Source organism: Oncorhynchus gorbuscha, linkage group LG06 (assembly GCF_021184085.1).
Source record: "Oncorhynchus gorbuscha isolate QuinsamMale2020 ecotype Even-year linkage group LG06, OgorEven_v1.0, whole genome shotgun sequence".
NCBI lineage: Eukaryota > Metazoa > Chordata > Actinopteri > Salmoniformes > Salmonidae > Oncorhynchus > Oncorhynchus gorbuscha.
The window spans coordinates 7,628,939-7,648,860 of NC_060178.1; the positions used below are offsets into that span (position 1 = coordinate 7,628,939).

Genomic DNA, 19,922 nt, shown 5'->3' on the forward strand with positions numbered 1-19,922 from the left:
AGTGGAAGTCACAGCTGATGCAGACATATTGGAATACACAGCTGATGCAGACATAGTGGAAGTCACAGCTGATGCAGACATATTGGAATACACAGCTGATGCAGACATAGTGGAAGTCACAGCTGATGCAGACATATTGGAAGTCACAGCTGATGCAGACATAGTGGAATTCACAGCCGATGGCTCTCAAGAGAAGACAGGATATGTGCACACTGCCCACAAAATGAGGTGGAAACTGAGCTGCACTTCCTAACCTCCTGCCAAATGTATGGCCATATTTTGATAAACACATATTTCCCTCAGATTACACAGATCCACAAAGAATTCTAAAACAAACCCGGGCCTAGGAGGTAAAGTGCTCTTATTCTTCTCCTCTCCTCCCCCTCTTACTGTAGCTACGGTAACAATCAATCAATGTGTTTGTGAGAGGTAGAGGGTGTGGTGACTGGGAGATGGGGTACTGGGGGAACTGGGGGACTGGAAGACTGTGGGGACTGGAAGACTGGGGGACGAGGGACTGGGGGACTGGAAGAATGGGGGACTGGAAGACTGGGGGACGAGGGACTGGGGGACTGGAAGACTGGGGGACGAGGGACTGGGGGACTGGAAGACTGGGGGACTGGAAGACTGGGGGACGAGGGACTGGGGGACATGAAGACTGGGGGACTGGAAGACTGGGGGACTGGAAGACTGGGGGACTGGAAGACTGGGGGACTGGAAGACTGGGGGACTGGAAGACAGGGGGACTGGAAGACTGGGGGACTGGGGGACTGGAAGACTGGGGGACTGGAAGACTGGGGGACGAGGGACTGGGGGACTGGAAGACTGGGGGACTGGAAGGCTGGGGGACTGGAAGACAGGGGGACTGGAAGACTGGGGGTTGGGGGACTGGAAGACTGGGGGACTGGAAGACTGGGGGACTGGAAGACTGGGGGATGGGGTATTGGGGGACTGGAAGACTGGGGGACTGGGGTATTGAGGGACTGGAAGACTGGGGGATGGGGTATTGAGGGACTGGGGGACTGGAAGACTGGGGGACTGGAAGACTGGGTGACTGGAAGACTGGGGGACTGGAAGACTGGGGGATGGGGTATTGGGGGACTGGGGTATTGAGGGACTGGAAGACTGGGGGATGGGGTATTGAGGGACTGGAAGACAGGGGGACTGGAAGACTGGGGGATGGGGTATTGAGGGACTGGAAGACTGGGGGACTGGAAGACTGGGGGACTGGAAGACTGGGGGACTGGAAGACAGGGGGACTGGAAGACTGGGGGACTGGAAGACTGGGGGACTGGAAGACTGGGGGACTGGAAGACTGGGGGGATGGGGGACTGGAAGACTGGGGGGACTGGAAGACTGGGGGATGGGGTATTGGGGGACTGGGGTATTGAGGGACTGGAAGACTGGGGGATGGGGTATTGGGGGACTGGAAGACTGGGGGACTGGGAGACTGGGGGATGGGGTATTGAGGGACTGGAAGACTGGGGGATGGGGTATTGGGGGACTGGAAGACTGGGGGACTGGGGTATTGAGGGACTGGAAGACTGGGGGATGGGGTATTGGGGGACTGGAAGACTGGGGGACTGGGGTATTGAGGGACTGGAAGACAGGGGGACTGGAAGACTGGGGGACTGGAAGACTGGGGGGATGGGATATTGAGGGACTGGAAGACTGGAAGACTGGAAGACTGGGGGATGGGGTATTGAGGGACTGGAAGACTGGGGGTGGGGTATTGGGGGACTGGAAGACTGGGGGGATGGGGTATTGAGGGGCTGGAAGACTGGGGGACTGGGGACTGGGAGACTGGGGACTACCTGGCCCAGTGGTTGTTGTTGTGCTACTGTAAATCTATGAGCAGTGAGGATTGTCCTGTCCAGAGGGCTAGCTACTGTAAGGAGCAGACAAGGAGGACTCTTGTGTGAGTGAGGAGTACTAGAGGATGTTTTCACCATGTGTTGACTGGGACTAGTAGGTTTATGGCTCTATGAGGAGGATGCTATTCATATCTATTGGGACAGGGCAGAATCACTGTGTTTGTGAGGGTAGACTAAAGAGGACGCCTATGTCCAGTGTGTTTGTGTCCAGTGTGTTTGTGTCCAGTGTGTTTATGTCCAGTGTGTTTATGTTCAGTGTGTCTGTGTCCAGTGTGTTTATGTTCAGTGTGTCTGTGTCCAGTGTGTCTGTGTCCAGTGTGTCTGTGTCCAGTGTGTTTATGTTCAGTGTGTTTATGTCCAGTGTGTTTATGTTCAGTGTGTTTATGTCCAGTGTGTTTATGTTCAGTGTGTCTGTGTCCAGTGTGTCTGTGTTCAGTGTGTTTATGTCCAGTGTGTCTGTGTCCAGTGTGTTTATGTCCAGTGTGTTTATGTCCAGTGTGTTTATGTCCAGTGTGTTTATGTCCAGTGTGTTGGCTGGGCGTTTATGTCCAGTGTGTTTATGTCCAGTGTGTTTATGTCCAGTGCGTCTGTGTCCAGTGTGTTGGCTGGGCGTCTGTGTCCAGTGTGTTGGCTGGGCGTCTGTGTCCAGTATGTTGGCTGGGCGTCTGTGTCCAGTGTGTCTGTGTCCAGTGTGTCTGTGTCCAGTGTGTCTGTGTCCAGTGTGTTGGCTGGGCGTTTGTGTCCAGTGTGTCTGTGTCCAGTGTGTTTGTGTCCAGTGTGTCTGTGTCCAGTGTGTCTGTGTTCAGTGTGTCTGTGTCCAGTGTGTCTGTGTCCAGTGTGTTGGCTGGGCGTCTGTGTCTAGTGTGTTGGCTGGGCGTCTGTGTCCAGTGTGTTTGTTGTGCCAATTCTATTAGCATGTGATCCAGACTGTAGCTGTGTTAGTACGGCCAACTCTAGCATTATGTGGTTCAGTTGCTAAGTTATTTATAGGTTCATGTGAACAGATGTACCAGCAATGACAGGGAACAGGTCTCCTCTTTCTCAATAGGGCACTCCTTCCTGTGTGTGAGTCAGAGCAGGCTATTTCTTTCTCTGCAGGCTGTAGCCTACCGCTGCCGAGGCTGCAGTGCTTGGGCAACATGGCTGGCATCTCCTCTTTGTGATCATTCAGTTACCCAAAGGCAGAGTTTCAAAAAAGGTGCTCTAAATAAGAAAATACAATGGAAGTACGTTTAGAGTTCAAAGGTCGAGACCATATTAGCCTGAACCTAGATCTATTGCAGTCTATCTGGCAAGACAGCACAAACAGATCTGGGATCAGGCTAGGGCCAGGCTGGATGCACCGGGATATCAGAGGAGGCTGGTGGGCGGAGGTACAGGAGGACAGGCTCATTGTAATGGCTGGAAGGGTATACTAAGGCAATGTGAAAATTCTATAGCAATATAGAGTGTGAAAGTGGCAGTGCGTTTAATAGACAACTAATAAACACTGCAGTAAATAAAACCTAATCAAAATATCTGTCTTGTCCAAGACCGAGGAGGAAACCAAACTCATTCTGATTGGCTGGGCCTGGCTCCCCAGTGGATGGGCCTGGCTCCCCAGTGGATGGGCCTGGCTGCCAAGTCGGTGGGCCTATGCCCTCCAAGGTCCACCCATGGCTGAAACCCTACCTAGTCGTGTGAAATCCCATAGCTTAGGGCCTAATGAATTGTATTTAATCGACTGATTTCCTTATATGTACTGTTGCATGTTGTGTTTATATACTTTTCCCAGTATATAAACAAGCCATTTGCCACACAGACCTTCCAACATTTACTGAACTGGACTGTGTGTGTTTACAGGAAGTAGACCCTGACCTCATTCACTTTGAACTGGACTGTGTGTTTACAGGAAGTAGACCCTGACCTCATCCACTGAACTGGACTGTGTGTTTACAGGATGTAGGCCCTGACCTCATTTACTTTGAACTGGACTGTGTGTGTTTACGGGATGTAGGCCCTGACCTCATCCACTGAACTGGACTGTGTGTTTACAGGAAGTAGAACCTGACCTCATCCACTGAACTGGACTGTGTGTTTACAGGATGTAGGCCCTGACCTCATTTACTTTGAACTGGACTGTGTGTGTTTACAGGATGTAGGCCCTGACCTCATCCACTGAACTGGACTGTGTGTGTTTACAGGAAGTAGGCCCTGACCTCATCCACTGAACTGGACTGTGTGTGTTTACAGGAAGTAGACCCTGACCTCATTCCCTTTGAACTGGACTGTGTGTGTTTACAGGATGTAGGCCCTGACCTCATCCACTGAACTGGACTGTGTGTGTTTACAGGAAGTAGGCCCTGACCTCATCCACTGAACTGGACTGTGTGTGTTTACAGGAAGTAGGCCCTGACCTCATTCCCTTTGAACTGGACTGTGTGTGTTTACAGGAAGTAGGCCCTGACTTCATTCATTTTGAACTGGACTGTGTTTACAGGAAGTAGGCCCTGACCTCATTCATTTTGAACTGGACTGTGTGTGTTTACAGGAAGTAGGCCCTGCCATCATTTTCTTTGAACTGGAATGTGTGTGTTTACAGGAAGTAGACCCTGCCATCATTTTCTTTGAACTGGACTGTGTGTGTTTACAGGATGTAGGCCCTGACCTCATCCACTGAACTGGACTGTGTGTGTTTACAGGAAGTAGGCCCTGACCTCATCCACTGAACTGGACTGTGTGTTTACAGGAAGTAGGCCCTGACCTCATTCCCTTTGAACTGGACTGTGTGTGTTTACAGGAAGTAGACCCTGCCATCATTTTCTTTGAACTGGACTGTGTGTGTTTACAGGAAGTAGCAACAGCACAACTTTAGATCGTTAGAACACATTCATCGAAATCCACAAAAATATACCTGAATGGACTTCTGTAAATAAGTAAATAACACGGTAGTCCCCTTACATTTGTAAACTTTTACAGATCAAACAACCATGAAAAGGTAGGCTCTCTCTCCATCAGTTATACACATCAACAACAAGATCAACTAATGTTAGCCAGAGCAAGATGAGCTAAAATATAACAAAGAAACCTTATATAAACTCTCTCAAACTTTTTCAGCGAGTTTTCTGTCAAAATTGCTTAAATTGATAAACGACGGTGAATTGTAGCCTACTCGCTCGTCTACCTGTGCAGCATGTCTGCCAATGATGCATGCTTGTCCCAACCAAGCACCCAAGCTAACTGGCTAAAGTTGTCTAGCTTGCTAATTAGCTACTTCCAGACACAAATGAGAGACCTCCTCACTCCGACCACTTTACTTGCCGTAGCAGAGCTGGTTGGGCTGCTTACATGTTACTGAGAGCGTTGGTGACTAACTAGTACTTTCTTTGTCTACGTTTACTGACACCGGTCATATTCAGCGGTCATATTCACCGGTCATATTCAGCGGTCATATTCAGCGGTCATATTCAGCGGTCATATTCAGCGGTCATATTCAGCGGTCATATTCAGCGGTCATATTCAGCGGTCATATTCAGCGGTCATATTCAGTCATATTCGGTCATATTCAGCGGTCATATTCAGCGGTCATATTCAGTCATATTCGGTCATATTCAGCGGTCATATTCAGCGGTCATATTCACCGGTCATATTCAGTCATATTCGGGTCATATTCACGGTCATATTCAGCGGTCATATTCAGCGGTCATATTCAGTCATATTCAGGTCATATTCATTCAGCGGTCATATTCAGCGGTCATATTCAGCGGTCATATTCAGCGGTCATATTCAGCGGTCATATTCAGCGGTCATATTCAGCGGTCATATTCGGTCATATTCAGCGGGTCATATTCAGCGGTCATATTCAGCGGTCATATTCAGTCATATTCGGTCATATTCAGTCATATTCGGTCATATTCAGTCATATTCGGTCATATTCAGCGGTCATATTCAGCGGTCATATTCACGTCGGTCATATTCAGCGGTCATATTCAGCGGTCATATTCAGCGGTCATATTCAGGTCATATTCAGCGGTCATATTCAGCGGTCATATTCAGGTCATATTCAGCGGTCATATTCAGCGGTCATATTCAGTCATATTCGGTCATATTCAGCGGTCATATTCAGCGGTCATATTCAGCGGTCATATTCAGCGGTCATATTCAGCGGTCATATTCAGCGGTCATATTCAGCGGTCATATTCAGCGGTCATATTCAGCGGTCATATTCAGCGGTCATATTCAGCGGTCATATTCAGCGGTCATATTCAGTCATATTCAGCGGTCATATTCAGCGGTCATATTCAGCGGTCATATTCAGCGGTCATATTCAGCGGTCATATTCAGCGGTCATATTCAGCGGTCATATTCAGCGGTCATATTCAGCGGTCATATTCAGCGGTCATATTCAGTCGGTCATATTCAGCGGTCAGCGGTCAGTATTCAGCGGTCATATTCGGTCATATTCAGTCATATTCAGGTCATATTCAGCGGTCATATTCAGCGGTCATATTCAGCGGTCATATTCAGCGGTCATATTCAGCGGTCATATTCAGCGGTCATATTCAGCGGTCATATTCAGCGGTCATATTCAGGTCATATTCAGCGGTCATATTCAGGTCATATTCAGCGGTCATATTCAGCGGTCATATTCAGCGGTCATATTCAGCGGTCATATTCAGCGGTCATATTCAGCGGTCATATTCAGCGGTCATATTCAGCGGTCATATTCAGCGGTCATATTCAGCGGTCATATTCAGTCATATTCGGTCATATTCAGCGGTCATATTCAGCGGTCATATTCAGCGGTCATATTCAGCGGTCATATTCAGCGGTCATATTCAGCGGTCATATTCAGCGGTCATATTCAGCGGTCATATTCAGCGGTCATATTCAGCGGTCATATTCAGCGGTCATATTCAGCGGTCATATTCAGCGGTCATATTCAGCGGTCATATTCAGCGGTCATATTCAGCGGTCATATTCAGCGGTCATATTCAGCGGTCATATTCAGCGGTCATATTCAGCGGTCATATTCAGTCATATTCAGGTCATATTCAGCGGTCATATTCAGCGGTCATATTCAGTCATATTCGGTCATATTCAGCGGTCATATTCAGCGGTCATATTCAGCGGTCATATTCAGCGGTCATATTCAGCGGTCATATTCAGCGGTCATATTCAGCGGTCATATTCAGCGGTCATATTCAGCGGTCATATTCAGCGGTCATATTCAGCGGTCATATTCAGCGGTCATATTCAGCGGTCATATTCAGCGGTCATATTCAGCGGTCATATTCAGCGGTCATATTCAGCGGTCATATTCAGCGGTCATATTCAGCGGTCATATTCAGTCATATTCGGTCATATTCAGCGGTCATATTCAGCGGTCATATTCAGCGGTCATATTCAGCGGTCATATTCAGCGGTCATATTCAGCGGTCATATTCAGCGGTCATATTCAGCGGTCATATTCAGCGGTCATATTCAGCGGTCATATTCAGCGGTCATATTCAGCGGTCATATTCAGCGGTCATATTCAGCGGTCATATTCAGCGGTCATATTCAGCGGTCATATTCAGTCATATTCAGGTCATATTCAGCGGTCATATTCAGCGGGTCATATTCAGCGGTCATATTCAGCGGTCATATTCAGCGGTCATATTCAGCGGTCATATTCAGCGGTCATATTCAGCGGTCATATTCAGCGGTCATATTCACCGGGTCATATTCAGCGGGTCATATTCAGCGGTCATATTCAGCGGTCATATTCAGCGGTCATATTCAGCGGTCATATTCAGCGGTCATATTCAGCGGTCATATTCAGCGGGTCATATTCAGCGGTCATATTCAGCGGTCATATTCAGCGGTCATATTCAGCGGTCATATTCAGCGGTCATATTCAGCGGTCATATTCAGCGGTCATATTCAGCGGTCATATTCAGCGGTCATATTCAGCGGTCATATTCAGCGGTCATATTCAGCGGTCATATTCAGCGGTCATATTCAGCGGTCATATTCAGCGGTCATATTCAGTCATATTCGGTCATATTCAGCGGTCATATTCAGCGGTCATATTCAGCGGTCATATTCAGCGGTCATATTCAGCGGTCATATTCAGCGGTCATATTCAGCGGTCATATTCAGCGGTCATATTCAGCGGTCATATTCAGTCATATTCGGTCATATTCAGCGGTCATATTCAGCGGTCATATTCAGCGGTCATATTCAGCGGTCATATTCAGCGGTCATATTCAGCGGTCATATTCAGGTCATATTCAGCGGTCATATTCAGCGGTCATATTCAGCGGTCATATTCAGCGGTCATATTCAGCGGTCATATTCAGCGGTCATATTCAGCGGTCATATTCAGCGGTCATATTCAGCGGTCATATTCAGCGGTCATATTCAGCGGGTGTTGCACTTTGGTAAATTCATCAGTTATTCTGCACTCTGGCACACTCAGACGAGAGTGCTCTGAAATCGGAGTAGATATGTTACGGTTTTCTTCCTGGGAAGGAGAGGACGACCAAAATGCAGCGTGGTTGTGGTTGAACATCTTTAATAAAGATGATAACGTGAACAATATTCATATACAAAATAAGCAAATATGGAAAATCCAAAAACAGTCCTAACTGGAAAACACAGAGACAGGAAACAATCAACCACGAAATACCCAAAGAATATGGCTGCCTAAATATGGTTCCCAATCAGAGACAACGATACACACCTGCCTCTGATTGAGAACCACTCCAGGCAACCATAGACTTAGCTAGAATACTACACTGAACACAACCCCATCAATCTACAAAACCCCCTAGACAAGACAAAAAACACATAATCACCCATGTCACACCCTTGCCTGACCACAATAATAAAGAAAACACAGAATACTAAGGCCAGGTCGTGACAAGATAGCCAGAGTTCGTTTTTTACGAACGCAAGAGTTATGCTAAACCAAAATACTAACCAAATGACACCTGCATCTCTAACTGTGTATGACCAACGAAAAACGATATGAGGGGAGAAAGTCAATCACTCACACACACGTGAGATCCTCCTAGCTAGCTCGCTAGCTATCTACCTGACGTTAGCCAACGTGTTTTCATCTTTCTGCATAAACAGATGCGCTAGCCTATTAGCGACGTTATGACTGAGTTGTGATCATTACCCTTGCTACTTTGATTGTAATAACATTCTCAGCCTTACTTTCATTCATCTGATTTTGTCCAAAAGATTGAGTCATTAATAAAACTGAAACAGTACATCCCGAATGCAGGCAGCAAACAATGTACCAGGCGAGCTGGGATTTAAATGATTTATTTATTTTTAACCTTTATTTAACTAGGCAAGCCAGTTAAGAAAAAAATTCTTATTTACAATGACATCCTACCGGGGAACAGTGGGTTAACTGCCTTGTTCAGGGGCAGAATGACAGATTTTTACCTTGTCAGCTCGGGGATTCGATCCAGCAACCTTTTGGTTACTGGCCCAATTTACAACCTAATAGTAATATGTTTTGGGACCACCAAGAAATGTATTGGTGAATGATATTAATCATGCTTTGAACTGCATCCATGTATTCGGCCAACAACTTTAGTGTACTTCATGGAATGTTAGAGTCGAATTTACCATATTTTAAAAAACTCGTTATAAAGCTAGTTTTGTAGCATAAACGGAAATTTAATAAAATCCTAAAATAAATTTGATATATATATTTTTTTACTGATATTATGATTGTCTGTTTTTTTTTGTTCAAATCTGCAAAGTAGTTAAAACGCTGTCAGTTCCACTCTAAGCCATGGTTGAAATTGAATTGCGTTGCTCTTGCTCCTTGCATGTCGTCCGACCTCTACAGCCGAGAGGTAATACTGTGTTGCTGTGTGTGATTCTCCATCGTGTATCGAATTACAGTGACAGTATATGGATTGATTTGCAGTGGCGTTGCTGTGCTGTGCTGTGGATGAGTGGCTCAGAGCCTTGACTGTGTTCAATAATGTACTCGTCTACTGTTTGAAAACGTTTACGAGTAGGAGTGAACTGAAGACTGTCTACCTTACTGAATGCATCTAAGGCTGTCCTTCGTTAAGATGTACCTTATGGGCCGCCGGCTTCCCAGACAGACACATCATCTCTATTGATATAAAGCTTTTCAGTAAAGGACTTAAATGTGTGTCTGGGAATACGGGGCTTTGTCTGTGTATTTCAACTGACCATGTGTGTGTGTGTGTGTGTGTGTGTGTGTGTGTGTGTGTGTGTGTGTGTGTGTGTGTGTGTGTGTGTGTGTGTGTGTGTGTGTGTGTGTGTGTGTGTGTGTGTGTGTGTGTGTGTGTGTGTGTGTGTGTGTGTGTGTGTGTGTGTGTGTGTTGTCGGTCTCCTCTCAGGTTGACAAGCATCAGCAGAGTAAAGACTCTGTGTTCTTCCGTGATGGAAAGAGGAGGATTGACTTCATCCTGTCCTATGTGGATGACCGAGACGGAGAGAGGAAGCAGGTAAAATACTTCAGAAACACACCTGTGCTCACTCTTACTGTAGCTATAACCTTTTCTATAACGTCAACTAGTTGTTAAACGCTATTTACACAAGTTTTTCAATGTACTGTAATCTGTAATTGTACTGTAATTCAAAGTGAGACTAGGTGCTGGTTTCTGAGCACTGTACTACTTAGCCTGGGGTAAACCAGACTGAATGTTCCACTCCATTGTGAGTTTAGCCTTCAGTTTGGTTTAACCAGGCTATGTGACTAGTATTTGGCAATACTACAGTTAAACAGTGTGAGTCAGTATAGAAGCTTACTGTACTACATAGTCAGTTGTCAGTAGCAGCTAGTTTTCTCTTGCCAAGCTGTTCATAATATCACTGACTTTGTTGATAGTGTTAAAGGGGAAATGGCCGGTGGCACTTTGCTCCTTCAAAGTCCAATATCTTGAAAACTTGACTGCCGACATGAAAAACATTATGGACTAATGGGAAAAAAAACTACCAAAATGTTGTTTTTGAGTGGATTTTTCCCTTGAATATTCTAGAGATAAGTTGCAGTAGCTATGATTCCTGATTCCTAGCCAGCCCCATGGAATGGCGTGTCCTTATCATCAGCCTTGCTTTTGCGTTAGCCTTGAATTGACACCTAGTTTCCTTGATTAAATAGTTATTTTTAGTGTATTTTGAGTGCTAAGTATGTTTGAGTAGTATTTACATGCTGTGTGAACTGTGACACAGTTTGAACGGCCCTCCCTTGTCCCCATATGATAGACTACTGTGCTAGCCTGGTCAGTAGCTTCAGACTATCTGTTTGGCTACTGGACAGGCCTGGTCAGTAGCTTCAAGCCGTATGTTAGGCTACTGTGCTGGCCTGGTCAGTAGCTTCAAGCTGTATGTTTGGCTACTGGACTGGCCTGGTCAGTAGCTTCAGACGGTATGTTTGGCTACTGGACTGGCCTGGTCAGTAGCTTCAGACTGTATGGTGGCTGCAGCTAGCCCAGGGACTAGTAGCTACAGACAGTGTGGTTGGATGCAGCTAGCCCAGGGACTAGTAGCTACAGACAGTGTGGTTGGATGCAGCTAGCCTAGAGACTAGTAGCTACAGACTGTGTGGTTGGATGCAGCTAGCCCAGGGACTAGTAGCTTCACACTGTATGGTGGCTGCAGCTAGCCCAGGGACTAGTAGCTACAGACTGTGTGGTTGGATGCAGCTAGCCCAGGGACTAGTAGCTACAGACTGTGTGGTTGGATGCAGCTAGCCCAGGGACTAGTAGCTACGGACTGTGTGGTTGGATGCAGCTAGCCCAGGGACTAGTAGCTACGGACTGTGTGGTTGGATGCAGCTAGCCTAGAGACTAGTAGCTACAGACTGTGTGGTTGGATGCAGCTAGCCCAGGGACTAGTAGCTACGGACTGTGTGGTTGGATGCAGCTAGCCCAGAGACTAGTAGCTACAGACTGTGTGGTTGGATGCAGCTAGCCCAGGGACTAGTAGCTACAGACTGTGTGGTTAGATGCAGCTAGCCCAGGGACTAGTAGCTACAGACTGTGTGGTTAGATGCAGCTAGCCCAGAGACTAGTAGCTACGGACTGTGTGGTTGGATGCAGCTAGCCTAGAGACTAGTAGCTACAGACTGTGTGGTTGGATGCAGCTAGCCTAGAGACTAGTAGCTACAGACTGTGTGTTTGGATGTAGCTAGCCTAGAGACTAGTAGCTACAGACTGTGTGGTTAGATGCAGCTAGCCCAGGGACTAGTAGCTACAGACTGTGTGGTTGGATGCAGCTAGCCCAGAGACTAGTAGCTACAGACTGTGTGATTGGATGCAGCTAGCCCAGGGACTAGTAGCTACAGACTGTGTGGTTGGATGCAGCTAGCCCAGAGACTAGTAGCTACAGACTGTGTGGTTGGATGCAGCTAGCCCAGGGACTAGTAGCTACAGAGTGAATGGTCCAGTGTGTGTGGTACAGGAGTGTTAGCTCTAACACCTTGCTGTTACTGTCACTTCATGGCTGGGAGGCCTGTCAGCTCTGCTGTATCTAGAAGAAAAAAAGAGAAAGAAACGCACACCTATTCAGGCGAGATGCTGGATAGAGGTGCTGGCTAGAGGTGCTGGATAGCGGTGCTGGCTAGAGGTGCTGGATAGCGGTGCTGGCTAGAGGTGCTGGCTAGAGGTGCTGGATAGCGGTGCTGGATAGAGGTGCTGGCTAGAGGTGCTGGCTAGAGGTGCTGGATAGCGGTGCTGGATAGAGGTGCTGGCTAGAGGTGCTGGCTAGAGGTGCTGGATAGCGGTGCTGGATAGAGGTGCTGGCTAGAGATGCTGGCTAGAGGTGCTGGCTAGAGGTGCTGGATAGAGGTGCTGGATAGAGGTGCTGGATAGAGGTGCTGGCTAACGGAGTAGAACACTTGAAAATAAAGGAGAGCCGCACACTCCCGGAGCTCAGATGCAAAAATGTTAATTTACCAACGTTTCGACAGCCAAGCTGTCTTCATCAGGGTATAATCACAAACCCTGCGGGATGACTCATTTATATAGTGTCAAGACACACAGGTGTCTGTAATCATGGCCAAGAGTGGCCTAATATCATTGGTTAATTATCAAATATTAAAATGGCATAGAGCGAGCAGCATACAAAAAATACAAATGGAGAGCATACGATCATAGATTCATTTTAGACTACACAAGCTTACAAACAATTACAATGGCAAAGTCACAATAATCACAAGAATGGCTTCAGATCAAAGTCCACGTTGAGACCAAAGAGAGCAAAGGGTCGTTCAGTTAAAGATCCAGGCAGCCTCTCGTTTTAACAATAAATTATCAAGGTCACCCCCTCTCCTAGGGAGGGTGACATGTTCGATGCCAATATAACGCAGAGCTCTGCTGTGTCTGTCTGTTCTGAACCTCACACTCAGTCACCACACTCACTGCCCACCATACTGACCCTAGGCTTGGACAGGAACTGTCACACAGACACAGACACAGACACAGTCACTATTCCTAGAATGTTATAGTTGGATGTGTGGTAACAGGAAAGTTGAGGCCCTCATCCTATATGATAAATGCAGATGACGAAGCAGTGAAATTGATGGAGGAAGTTGTATTTCTAGTGCCAAAACAGATCAACTCCCCATTACCATGTGTTTCTATAGCAACGCGCATGCCCCGCCCACCTGAGGGTCTGTCTTTTTCAGCAGTATTTGCTGTGTTTGAGGGATGCAAAATCAAATCAAATCAAATTTATTTATATAGCCCTTCGTACATCAGCTGATATCTCAAAGTGCTGTACAGAAACCCAGCCGAAAACCCCAAACAGCAAGCAATGCAGGTGTAGAAGCACGGTGGCTAGGAAAAACTCCCTAGAAAGGCCAAAACCTAGAAAGAAACCTAGAGAGGAACCAGGCTATGTGGGGTGGCCAGTCCTCTTCTGGCTGTGCCGGGTGGAGATTATAACAGAACATGGCCAAGATGTTCAAATATTCATAAATGACCAGCATGGTCGTATAATAATAAGGCAGAACAGTTGAAACTGGAGCAGCAGCACGGTCAGGTGGACTGGGGACAGCAAGGAGTCATCAAGTCAGGTAGTCCTGGGGCATGGTCCTAGGGCTCAGGTGAGTTGAAACTGGATAGCAGCACGGCCAGGTAGACTGGGGACAGCAAGGAGTCATCATGTCAGGTAGTCCTGGGGCATGGTCCTAGGGCCCAGGCCAGTTGAAACTGGATAGCAGCACGGCCAGGTGGACTGGGGACAGCAAGGAGTCATCATGTCAGGTAGTCCTGGGGCATGGTCCTAGGGCCCAGGCCAGTTGAAACTGGATAGCAGCACGGCCAGGTGGACTGGGGACAGCAAGGAGTCATCATGTCAGGTAGTCCTGGGGCATGGTCCTAGGGCTCAGGTCAGTTGAAACTGGATAGCAGCACGGCCAGGTGGACTGGGGACAGCAAGGAGTCATCATGTCAGGTAGTCCTGGGGCATGGTCCTAGGGCTCAGGTCCTCCGAGAGAGAGAAAGAGAAGAGAACGCACACTTAGATTCACACAGGACACTGAAAAATCCACTTATCACTTTAAATCTGGCTGGGATTGATTGCTTTCCTTTGACTCTTCCCGACTCTTTTATACTCTTACCTGATGTTTTTCCCCCGTTAGTGTTATTAGAGTTGTTTTAAAAACCTTTTAACAATTTCGATGCCCGTTGCTAGTTGTTAAGTTCCTCTCCTTTATTGTTGTGTTTCTCAACAGGAGAGGCGGAAGGAGTACGAAGCTAACCTACAGAAGGCAGGTCTGGAGCTGGAGACAGAGGATCAATCGGTGAGATTCCTGCTCTGACGGTTCATTCAGTTAGATATTACCAAGTTATGGTGATATTTCTCCTCTGAAGATTCATTCAGTTAGATATTACCAAGTTATGGTGATATTTCTCCTCTGAAGATTAATTCAGTTAGATATTACCAAGTTGTGGTCCTTCTGTAGCTCAGTTGGTAGAGCATGGCGCTTGTAACGCCAGGGTAGTGGGTTCGATTCCCGGGACCACCCATACGTAGAGTGTATGCACACATGACTGTAAGTCGCTTTGGATAAAAGCGTCTGCTAAATGGCATATATTATTATATTATTATTATGGTGAATAAATAAATACCCTGGTCTTAGATTTGTTTGTGCTGTGTTGCTAACACCATTGGACCATATAAGTTAGTAACACAGCATAAACTGATCTGGGACCAGGTTAGTGAATAACACCATTGGACCATAGAAGTTAGTAACACAGCATGAACTGATCTGGGACCAGGTTAGTGAATAACACCATTTGACCATAGAAGTTAGTAACACAGCATAAACTGATCTGGGACCAGGTTAGTGAATAACACCATTTGACCATAGACGTTAGTAACACAGCATAAACTGATCTGGGACCAGGTTAGTGAATAACACCATTGGACCATAGAAGTTAGTAACGCAGCATAAACTGATCTGGGACCAGGTTAGTGAATAACACCATTGGACCATAGAAGTTAGTAACGCAGCATAAACTGATCTGGGACCAGGTTAGTGAATAACACCATTGGACCATAGAAGTTAGTAACACAGCATGAACTGATCTGGGACCAGGTTAGTGAATAACACCATTGGACCATAGAAGTTAGTAACGCAGCATGAAGTGATCTGGGACCAGGTTAGTGAATAACACCATTGGACCATAGAAGTTAGTAACGCAGCATAAACTGATCTGGGACCAGGTTAGTGAATAACACCATTTGACCATACAGGGACTGTTCTGTTTTTGTATTGGGGGATACCATTACTATTTCTCACCACCTGAGGTAGGTAGATCAATAGACAACATCACAGCACAGTTCAGGAAAATGGCTTGTTTGTGGTAGTGCAAGTAGCTCAATTCTGCTATTGGGACAGAAATTGATTGTCCTTGAGCAACCCTATAATGAAACTGATATGACTATGTCTGTCTATCTTTGTCTGTCTTTGTTTCTCTGCCTGTTTCTCTGCCTGTTTCTCTGGTCTGTTTCTCTGGTCTAATTATCTACCTATTTCTCTGTCTGTTTCTGTGTTGGTCAATTTTGCCATTTCTCAATCTCTCCACATCTCTCCATCTTCACATCTCATCATTTCTCCATCTCTCCGTCCCACCATCTCTCCATCTCACTATCTCACCATCCTACCATCTCTCCAAATCTCCACATTCCACATCACCACATCTCTCCATCCCACCATCTTCACATCTCTTGATCTCTCCATCCTACAATCTCCACATCTCACCATGTCACTATCCTACCATTTCTCCAAATCTCCATATCTCTCTGTCTCCATGTCTCCATCACACCATCTCTCCATTTCACCTCATCTCCACATCTCTCCATTTCACCTCATCTCCACATCTCTTCATTTCACCTCATCTCCACATCTCTCCATTCATCTCTCCATTTCACCTCATCTCCACATCTCTCCATTTCACCTCATCTCCACATCTCTCCATTTCACCTCATCTCCACATCTCTCCATTTCACCTCATCTCCACATCTCTCCATTTCACCTCATCTCCACATCTCTCCATTTCACCTCATCTCCACATCTCTCCATTCATCTCTCCATTTCACCTCATCTCCACATCTCTCCATTTCACCTCATCTCCACATCTCTCCATTTCACCTCATCTCCACATCTCTCCATTTCACCTCATCTCCACATCTCTCCATTTCACCTCATCTCCACATCTCTCCATTTCACCTCATCTCCACATCTCTCCATTCATCTCTCCATTTCACCTCATCTCCACATCTCTCCATTTCACCTCATCTCCACATCTCTCCATTTCACCTCATCTCCACATCTCTCCATTTCACCTCATCTCCACATCTCTCCATTTCACCTCATCTCCACATCTCTCCATTTCACCTCATCTCCACATCTCTCCATTCATCTCTCCATTTCACCTCATCTCCACATCTCTCCATTTCACCTCATCTCCACATCTCTCCATTTCACCTCATCTCCACATCTCTCCATTTCACCTCATCTCCACATCTCTCCATTTCACCTCATCTCCACATCTCTCCATTCATCTCTCCATTTCACCTCATCTCCACATCTCTCCATTTCACCTCATCTCCACATCTCTCCATTTCACCTCATCTCCACATCTCTCCATTTCACCTCATCTCCACATCTCTCCATTTCACCTCATCTCCACATCTCTCCATTTCACCTCATCTCCACATCTCTCCATTCATCTCTCCATTTCACCTCATCTCCACATCTCTCCATTTCACCTCATCTCCACATCTCTCCATTTCACCTCATCTCCACATCTCTCCATTTCACCTCATCTCCACACCTCTCCATTTCACCTCATCTCCACATCTCTCCATTTCACCTCATCTCCACATCTCTCCATTCATCTCTCCATTTCACCTCATCTCCACATCTCTCCATTCATCTCTCCATTTCACCTCATCTCCACATCTCTCCATTCATCTCTCCATTTCTCTCCTCCAATCAGGAGTCAGATGATGGTAAGACATACTATGTGAAGATCCACACTCCATGGGATGTGCTAGCCACCTATGCCGATGTCCTCAAGATCAAGGTTCCCTTCAAGGCCAACGACATCCCCGCACACAAGGTACAGTAGGCAGCCGGGTATCCTAGTGGTTAGAGAGGCGAGCCAGCAACCAGAGGGTTCTAATCGCAAAACTGAAAGGAAAAATCTCGTCAGGACAAATTTCCGTAGACTGTAGGGAAGATCTGTTTGTGCTCTTGCTAACTCCATTGCTTTCATTGTCAAGCCAAACACAATTGGCCGTCACGCTTCAGTAGGAATGTAAAACTAGTACTCAGGCTAGGAATGTAAAACTAGTACTCAGTTTAGGAATGTAAAACTAGTACTCAGGATAGGAATGTAAAACTAGTACTCAGTTTAGGAATGTAAAACTAGTACTCAGGATAGAAATGTAAAACTAGCCCTCAGTTTAGGAATGTAAAACTAGTACTCAGGCTAGGAATGTAAAACTAGTACTCAGGCTAGGATTGTAAAACTAGTACTCAGGAATATAAAACTAGCCCTCAGTTTAGGAATGTAAAACTAGTACTCAGGATAGGAATGTAAAACTAGTACTCAGGCTAGGAATGTAAAACTAGTACTCAGGATAGGAATGTAAAACTAGTACTCAGGATAGGAATGTAAAACTAGTACTTAGGCTAGGATTGTACAACTAGTACTCAGGATATAAATGTAAAACTAGTACTTAGGCTAGGATTGTACAACTAGTACTCAGGATAGAAATGTAAAACTAGCACTCAGGATAGGAATGTAAAATGATAAAGATTCCCATTCTTAAAGTCTCCTCTTCCACCAGGACATTCCCATGAACTGGCTGTTCACTCCCTTCCGTCTACCGAACCACATTATGAATCCTGAACCAGACTACTTCACCTCACCCTTCAACAAAGACAAGATTGACTTCTTCCTTATCGATGACAAGGAGACGTTCTTCCCTCCCTCTGTCCGCAACAGGATAGTAAGTACTGCACCGTCATTAGGGTCCGTTACAGGAGCATCAAGTGGATCGTCATTAGGGTTTATTATAGGAGCATCAGGTGGATCGTCATTAGGGTTTATTATAGGAGCATCAGGTGGATCGTCATTAGGGTTTATTATAGGAGCATCAAGTGGATCGTCATTAGGGTTTATTATAGGAGCATCAAGTGGATCGTCATTAGGGTTTATTATAGGAGCATCAGGTGGATTGTCATTAGGGTTTATTATAGGAGCATCAGGTGGATCGTCATTAGGGTTTATTATAGGAGCATCAAGTGGATCGTCATTAGGGTTTATTATAGGAGCATCAAGTGGATCGTCATTAGGGTTTATTATAGGAGCATCAAGTGGATCGTCATTAGGGTTTATTATAGGAGCATCAGGTGGATTGTCATTAGGGTTTATTATAGGAGCATCAGGTGGATCGTCGTAACACTTATTTCTTATCAGAGTTTTAAATGTAGCCATTCAAGGTAATCCTGTAAATATAGTGGCTTCTAAAATGAATTAATATAATATTAAACTTTCCCCTCTCCTCCTCCAGGTGTACTAAATGACCTTTCACCTCTCCTCCTCCAGGTGTACTAAATGACCTTTCACCTCTCCTCCTCCAGGTGTATTAAATGACCTTTCACCTCTCCTCCTCCAGGTGTACTAAATGACCTTTCACCTCTCCTCCTCCAGGTGTATTAAATGACCTTTCACCTCTCCTCCTCCAGGTGTACTAAATGACCTTTCACCTCTCCTCCTACGGGTGTACTAAATGACCTTTCACCTCTCCTCCTACAGGTGTACTAAATGACCTTTCACCTCTCCTCCTCCAGGTGTACTAAATAACCTTTCACCTCTCCTCCTCCAGGTGTACTAAATGACCTTTCACCTCTCCTCCTCCAGGTGTTCTAAATGACCTTTCACCTCTCCTCCTCCAGGTGTACTAAATGACCTTTCACCTCTCCTCCTCCAGGTGTACTAAATGACCTTTCACCTCTCCTCCTCCAGTTGTTCTAAATGACCTTTCACCTCTCCTCCTCCAGGTGTACTAAATTAGCTTTCACCTCTCCTCCTCCAGGTGTACTAAATGACCTTTCACCTCTCCTCCTCCAGGTGTACTAAATGACCTTTCACCTCTCCTCCTCCAGGTGTACTAAATGACCTTTCACCTCTCCTCCTCCAGGTGTTCTAAATGACCTTTCACCTCTCCTCCTCCAGGTGTACTAAATGACCTTTCACCTCTCCTCCTCCAGGTGTACTAAATGACCTTTCACCTCTCCTCCTCCAGTTGTTCTAAATGACCTTTCACCTCTCCTCCTCCAGGTGTACTAAATTACCTTTCACCTCTCCTCCTCCAGGTGTACTAAATGACCTTTCACCTCTCCTCATCCAGGTGTACTAAATGACCTTTCACCTCTCCTCCTCCAGGTATACTAAATGACCATTCACCTCTCCTCCTCCAGGTGTACTAAATGACCTTTCACCTCTCCTCCTCCAGGTGTTCTAAATGACCTTTCACCTCTCCTCCTCCAGGTGTACTAAATGA

General features: G+C 46.1%; 1 pseudogene; it reads left to right on the forward strand.

Annotated features, from left to right (window-relative positions):
- LOC124037377 overlaps positions 1-19,922 on the forward strand; it is an 87,214-nt pseudogene that overhangs the window by 29,407 nt on the left and 37,885 nt on the right.